At 34.8% G+C, this 7,024-nt stretch overlaps 1 protein-coding gene across 3 annotated transcripts in view; it reads left to right on the top strand.

Moving 5' to 3' along the window:
- Positions 1 to 2,671: 2,671 nt before the first annotated feature.
- Positions 2,672 to 7,024, top strand: part of LOC109103832 (ras-related protein Rap-1A-like) — a 31,362-nt gene continuing 27,009 nt past the window's right edge. Inside the window, exon 1 of one of the 3 annotated variants that reach the window (XM_042765953.1) lies at positions 2,672 to 2,801. The gene's annotated coding sequence lies outside the window, so the exon portion shown is untranslated. Of the gene's footprint in view, positions 3,004 to 5,303; positions 5,448 to 7,024 lie in introns of those variants that run through there. The other 2 variants (XM_042765951.1, XM_042765952.1) reach the window with 2 other exon arrangements.

The raw sequence follows: 7,024 nt of genomic DNA, 5'->3' as shown, positions 1-7,024 counted from the left end.
ATATTATATTCTCATGCCAAAAATAACTTGAATCATTTAAAATAATTTATTTTAGCTTGTAGTGTTTTTTTCGCTTGTTTGTTTGTTTGTTTATTTTTTTCAAATATTCAGACAAATTAGTAAATCATTTAATTAGTAAATTATTTTTATGTGGGCTATTTATTGGCTTTATCAACCATGACATAAAAATTAATTATCAGCTTATGGATATTGGATAGAATTGTAAAAAATAAATAAATAAATAAAAAGTGCATTAATTGTTTTGCAAAAATCGTATTATTAAGCTATGATAAATATTACATCTTGTGATTTGCTTTTTTTTTCTGTCATGACCTGTGTGTGCTGTGCATGACTGCTACTGCTATATAACGGTATTGATGCTTTAGCAATGTGGGACTTCTTGAATTATTTGTGTTGCTTTATAATGGATGTGATTGATAATATTGTGTGTGTATGTGAAATTTTCTGTGAATATATGTTTTGTCAATATTCTACTCAACCAAACTGCAGTTTGACTGATCTCATACTTAGTACATAACATTTGCTCAAAATACTATAAATGTGTAAAATGATGCTGTAGTTGTTATTTACAGTATTGGGGTCTTCGACAGGGGTTTGTGTGGCGTGCATCTGCAAATTATTATTTAGCCTTTCTCTTAGATGATAATAGTTTACTGTAAATAAAAATAATAAATAAATAAAACTCTGCAATATTTAGACCAATTGATGTTACTTTAATGTCATTCAAGTTTTTAAGTGATTGAAAAACCTTTGGTAAAACAACATTCCTTAGTAACCGTGTAAACGTGCTGTTATATACTAAAAAGGCAAATCACATTGCATATGATTTTTTATGGCATATGGACTTTGTCATCAGGTTGCTGTTAATTAGGGGACCATATCTTTGTTCCCTGGGGCCTATGTTCCCAGTGTTCTCTGTTCCCTGCCAGTGTTCTTCTTCTTCTTCTGCGGTTGTGTGTTTGTGTGTGTGGGGGGGGGGGGGGGGGGGGTGGGGGGGGGGGGGCTGTTGTTGGCATACATAAAGTGGATTACCGCCACTAACTGGTAAGTAGTTATTTTTTGTAAACAAACTCTGATGCTTTCAAATATTGTAGTAGTAATAATAATAATAACAATAAAACATTTATCTTTTGAATTACGTTATCAATGTTTGTTGACTCACAATTAATTTTATTTTTCTTACTGTAAGTTTAGAAATCAAATTCTTCCTTTCATTATTATATTTGGGACAGATCATCATCACAAGTTATACTGTCCCTTTGTCTATTTCCCTATGTCATGTTTCACTATTCTGCACAGTGTAGGCTACTATTAAGAGATGTATGTTTGAATCTAAATTTTGAGTTTATGGTTTCTTCTATTTCTAATCCTGCATTTCTTTGAATGTCATAAAACCATCTACCTGTTCTATCCTCCTTCCATTGTTTTTACCCTTTATTTGTCGTTTAACTATACTCTTTGTTTCAGCCTTTCTATGTAAATGTAATATTTATATCTCTTTTTTGTATATATTTTTCTTTGCACTCCTCATTTCCTTTTATTCCCACATGAGCTGCTAATCATAAAAATGTAAAATGTTTTTTTTTTAGCATCCTTTCAGTATGTTCCTCTACTTTCAGTATGTTCCCAAGGTTAATCCCATGTCCTTATGATAGCATAACCCTAACCCTGGGAACACTGAAGTGAAGTGAAGTGAAGTGAAGTGAAGTGAAGTGAAGTGAAGTGACATACAGCCAAGTATGGTGATCCATACTCGGAATTCGTGCACACACACACAGCAGTGAACACACACACACACACAAACACACACACACACACACACACACACAAACACAAACACGAACACAAACACAAACACACACACACACACACACACACACTCAAACAGAACACACACACAGACACACAGACACACACACACACACACACACACACACACACAGACACAGACACACACACACACTCCCGGAGCACTGGGCAGCCATTTATGCTGCAGTGCCAGGGGAGTAGTTGGGGGTTCAGTGCCTTGCTCAAGGGTATTGAGGGTGAAGAGAGCGCTGTACATTCACTCCCCCCACCTACAATTCCTGCTGGCCCGAGACTCAAACCTGCAACCTTTGGATTGAGAGTCCGACTCTCTTACCATGAGGCCATGACTTCCCCCATGTGTTCCAAGCATGTGTTCATAATTGCCATATAAATATAGGGAACATAAGACCATGGGAAGGTCCCTTTGTCATGTCTTCATCATGCGCCATATAAATGTGGGTAACATGGGAACATAGAAATTACCTTGTCTATAAATTTCTGAAAAGTGTCTAATTGTCTTAACTGTGCCTTGTCAGTGGAGAAAAGTTATTATTTTGATTAAAGGTCTGTTTTCAATTACATAAAACAAAAACAAAAAAACATAATTCATACAAAATGATTTGTGTCATGTTTGTGTTAGTGCGGAAGAATAATTTAAAATATTTTTATTTAATTTAAAAAAATTTTTGGGTGGGGGGTCGGCATCTAGTGCATTGAATTCAGGACCCAATAGTTGCATATTTCTGGTGTATATTTAGATTAAGATTAAGGTTAGGGTTAAGAACAGGGTTTGATCAGAGTTTAACCTTATTACACAAGTAAATCTTCTCATCGCGACCTTTGTTTTGTCGGGTGGCGGCCCATGATTCAGGCCGACACCGGAAGCTGTCATGAGACTCTGCGCTAAAATCGCGGTGCTAGCATGCGCTTGGAGCGCTGAGAACTGAGGCCAGTGAGGCAGTGAGTGACAGGTACGTTACGTGAGCGGCTCGTGAGGTCGCATTGAGGGCAGCACGGCCGTGTTTTTTTTTTTATCCCAAAGCTCGTTTCACGAGTGTCAGCCGTAGGTGCTGTTTCGTGGAATGACCCAGTCTGCTGAGGAGAAAAGAGATTGAGGTTGACTGCAGCTGAACACGCTAAAGTTGGTCGGGATTTTCCGGCGGGTGTGTGAAGGTAGGCGGCTAAACGAGCGCGCTAACAGTCACTATTGATAAGGACCGTTAATTCACTTCAGAAATTCACTAAGAGATGTGTTGTGTGATGTGGGTCGTTTTGTTCACTTGTAGTCCATAACTATGCCAATAGTGTTTTGCCCCTTAAACAAATATAAAGTGATAGTAAGTAGTTTTATCTGGCTCCAGCAGTCTTAGCATGTTAGCACAAATCTCACGGACTGAATCTAACCACATCAGAAACTGACCAAAATAAGCGCTTACTGTCGTTATAACACACTTTATAAACATCTTATATGTAACTTCTGTCTCACCTTGAAATAAATGTGTGCATTACTAGTCTAAATCGAAAGTGTGTGGTTAAAGTTAACATTATTGCCTAAACTAAACAATCCAGTCAGCGTATAAGCATGTAATTTATCCACATTATCAATCAAAACAGCCCTCTCTTACAAGGTTCAGTAGTTGTGCATCTTCATGTATTACACTCTAATGTTCCCTGTATCTGATGAGGAATCAAATGCGAGCTGATTATTATCGCCACATTGATAATAACTTGATTCTGTCTCAAAGTTGAGTTTAGAATCCCTAGATGACTAGCACGGATCAACTGGTTTTGCTGAATAGACGTAAATTGGCATTGGGTTTTTTTTTTCAGACACCAATGTTTAGCAAAGCAGTTTTCTGTTCTCTTTGCTGGTTTTACTGTGAAATGTTGTCTGAGTGAGGCTTCCTTATTCTTTTCCGCGGATTGAATCATTATTATGTTTTTTTAATACTTCAGATAATGAGATGAATGGATATAAGTAAGCTCATATGAGTCAGGTTTCTTATGTTAAGTGGAAATTGCATATAACTTTTTCACTGTTGGGTCTGTTAACTGTGAACATGTGCTCTTTTTCCCATTGTATGTCTGTTGTAGAGAATATATTGATGATATTTTTAGTGCAACAATAGTTATTTTTAGTGTAGGTGTCTTATTATTATGACCCTCTGACACTAGCATTTTCTATTCTATTTCTGTTTTATCTACTTTTTTTATTTTTATTAATTACATTTTTACATTGAGCAATATGTTTGCAGGAAATCCAGCAGCAAAACACATATGTTGTTGTGTATTAACAAACATATTACAGAGCTATAGTAATTAGATGGATAAAAATTAACACCAGAAATGTAGTCTGTACTTATTAATATAATATATATATATAATATAATATAATTATTTTCCACAAGTGGACTTTGTAATGGTTGCATGCAGTTTCTGTTAAGAAATGATGTGATATTAATGTGAAGGGTTCATTAAGTAAGTTAGATTTCTTGTGAACACTTTCTATCTTGGCACATAATTGTGTACATTTGTAGTAGGGCTGCACGATTAATCGCATGCATTTGTCATGCGTGTCTCATCAGTAAAGCCGGTTCCGTGATTAGCGGTAAATGTCTGTCACCTGTTTTCAAACGGGAGCGGCAGTTAATACACAGAGCCGTATTTCACTGACAAGCTAAGCAATATTATGTTCATAATTGAGATTAATCGCATTCGATTATGAACACGATATTGCGTAGCTTGTCAGTGAACTACGGCTCTGTGTATGAGACTCCCGGTGCATTTGAAAACAGGTGACGGATATTTACCGCTAATCACGGAACCAGCTTTACTGATGAGACACGCATGACAAATGCATGCGATTAATCGTGCAGCCCTAATTTGTAGGTGCTATTCCAATAAGACTCAGCAGCCGGTGCATTGGTTCATTAGTGTAAAATGATAGATTAAAAAAACAATAAAAATGTATATATCACTTTAAAAAAATATTAGTACAGACCAGTTATATTTACATTTACATTTATGCATTTAGCAGACGCTTTTATCCAAAGCGACTTGCAGTGCATTCAGGCTAACATTTTTTTACCTAACAAGTTATCATTTGATCTGTTTTGATGCTTCCATCTGTTGTCTAATCATAAGCTCTTTTGACTTCCACGTGATCCATTTCAGTTGCTTTCAGACTAGGATAAGACTCATTTAATTATTTTTGTCTGCTGTATGTATTAATTTATAAGAATATTACAGAAGCCCTGCTGTAATCTTTCATCTGGTAGTTTGTCATATTCACATGAGACCAGCATATTTCTCACGTCTTCAACCTGAAAAACGGAAGTCCAACCACATTTCCAGATATGATGTTGTCTAAGTTATGAGAAGAATAGAATGGGGAAATGCACGTTAAACGGTTTCGCAGACTGACTCATCATTTTTCAACAGGATGTACATAGGTTAAACTTGAAGCAGTATTGTCCAGAGGTGGCAGTAGGTTTATGAATGTCTCTTAATGAGATTTGTGACTTTATAATTAGGTTTCATCTTCACTCCAAAAAACAAAGGATGTGGTCTTTGTCTGTTGCTGATGAGCAGGATAATTTGACAAGAACATGAACCAGGTTGGTTTCTTGTTTTTCTTGTACTTTCTTTGATTAATGTTTGAGTTTACAGGGAATTATCAGTTTTCACTGATAATTTCAATTATCAGATCACCTTGCATGGTGCTTACTATCATTCCTTTAGTTTAAGTTTTGATAGTTAGTGCAATTAAGAAAAGCCATTGTCACATTCATAGATGAGGTTGACTTTTTCAGTCCAACACTAGATTTAGTTTCTTTGTGGTGTCACACTGAAGCTGTTTTCTTAGTAGGGCTGGGCGATTCGGGGGAAAAAATCTCTATATTTTTTGGCCGATTTGCGATATACGGTATATATGTCAGTATCTTCATTTTTGTATTTGGATTAAAAAAATCTGTATTTAATATATATATATTTTACATACTGCCCAATACTGTCCAACAAAACAATACATTAGGGATGTAAAGATTCACTCAACTCACGATTCGATTCATGATTTTTATTTTTAAACAAAATGATATTTAAGACAAAATATGAATTTGTGTCCTTTTATTATTGCTTGGACAAAATGCTGCACATTTCTTTGTGAAATTATAATATAACTATAATATACTAATATAGCACTTGCATATTATTGCTCTTTTGTTGGTTTTGATTGCTTCTATTGTCCTCATTTGTACATAGCTTTGGATAAAAGCGTCTGCTAAATGACAAAATTTAAATAGAATGTAAATGAAAACAAGCCCCAAATCAAATAAATAACACAAATAAAATAAATCTCTTCATATGAACAGAATAAGACTTTCTGTGCTCTTTCCATTTAAAATTAGAGGCAACCACTGCATTTTAATCATGATCCAAACAAAGATGCTGCATACATGCAACGTGAGCAGTTTTTAATTTAAATTAGATTGTGTAATTTAAAAATTTGGAAGTAAAAACAGGATGGTTTGACTTCAGTTTTGTGAAACTATACATAAAAATATCTGCATGAAACAGCAGAAGAGCTGAACGAGACACAGATTCACTTTCTGCCAGTAGGTGGCACTTAAAGCTTTTCCTTGGTTTCTGCTGAAAACAAAGCAGCGCTGCACTTGAAGTTTAATGAAGTTTAATATGCATTATACAGAGGCAAGATGAAAAGAAAAAATACAATCTAAATACAATCTACATCTAAATGAATCGCGATTTGTTTAGCATCTCAACCGATGTGAATCATCACATATTTAAATCGATTTTCAACCAGCTCGCAGTTAATCGTTACATCCCTACAATACATATTAAAGGCTATGAAAACAAATAAAGTTAATGTAACCATGTAAGCCTTTATATTATGTGCAAAAAATGGATAAAATCACATTTCATTCTAACATTATAACGTTAGAAGTTAAATTCATTAAACTAAAATTTTAAATAAATGAGAACAAAAGCACAGAGTTGTTTTAGGCTTTTTTGATTACCCCATTACAATCAGCTTACAGTCAGTGCTATCATAAAAAATAGACTTAATTGTAGGTTTAAAATTCTACGTTACATTTATTGTCCAACTACAAATATTTCAGCAAAATTAATGTTATAGTCATTTAGTAGAATTTTTGCACTCCTATTTAATTTAGCT

The sequence above is a fragment of the Cyprinus carpio genome, chromosome A11 (assembly GCF_018340385.1).
Source record: "Cyprinus carpio isolate SPL01 chromosome A11, ASM1834038v1, whole genome shotgun sequence".
Taxonomy (NCBI): domain Eukaryota; kingdom Metazoa; phylum Chordata; class Actinopteri; order Cypriniformes; family Cyprinidae; genus Cyprinus; species Cyprinus carpio.
This window is presented reverse-complemented; position numbering and strand designations above follow the sequence as displayed.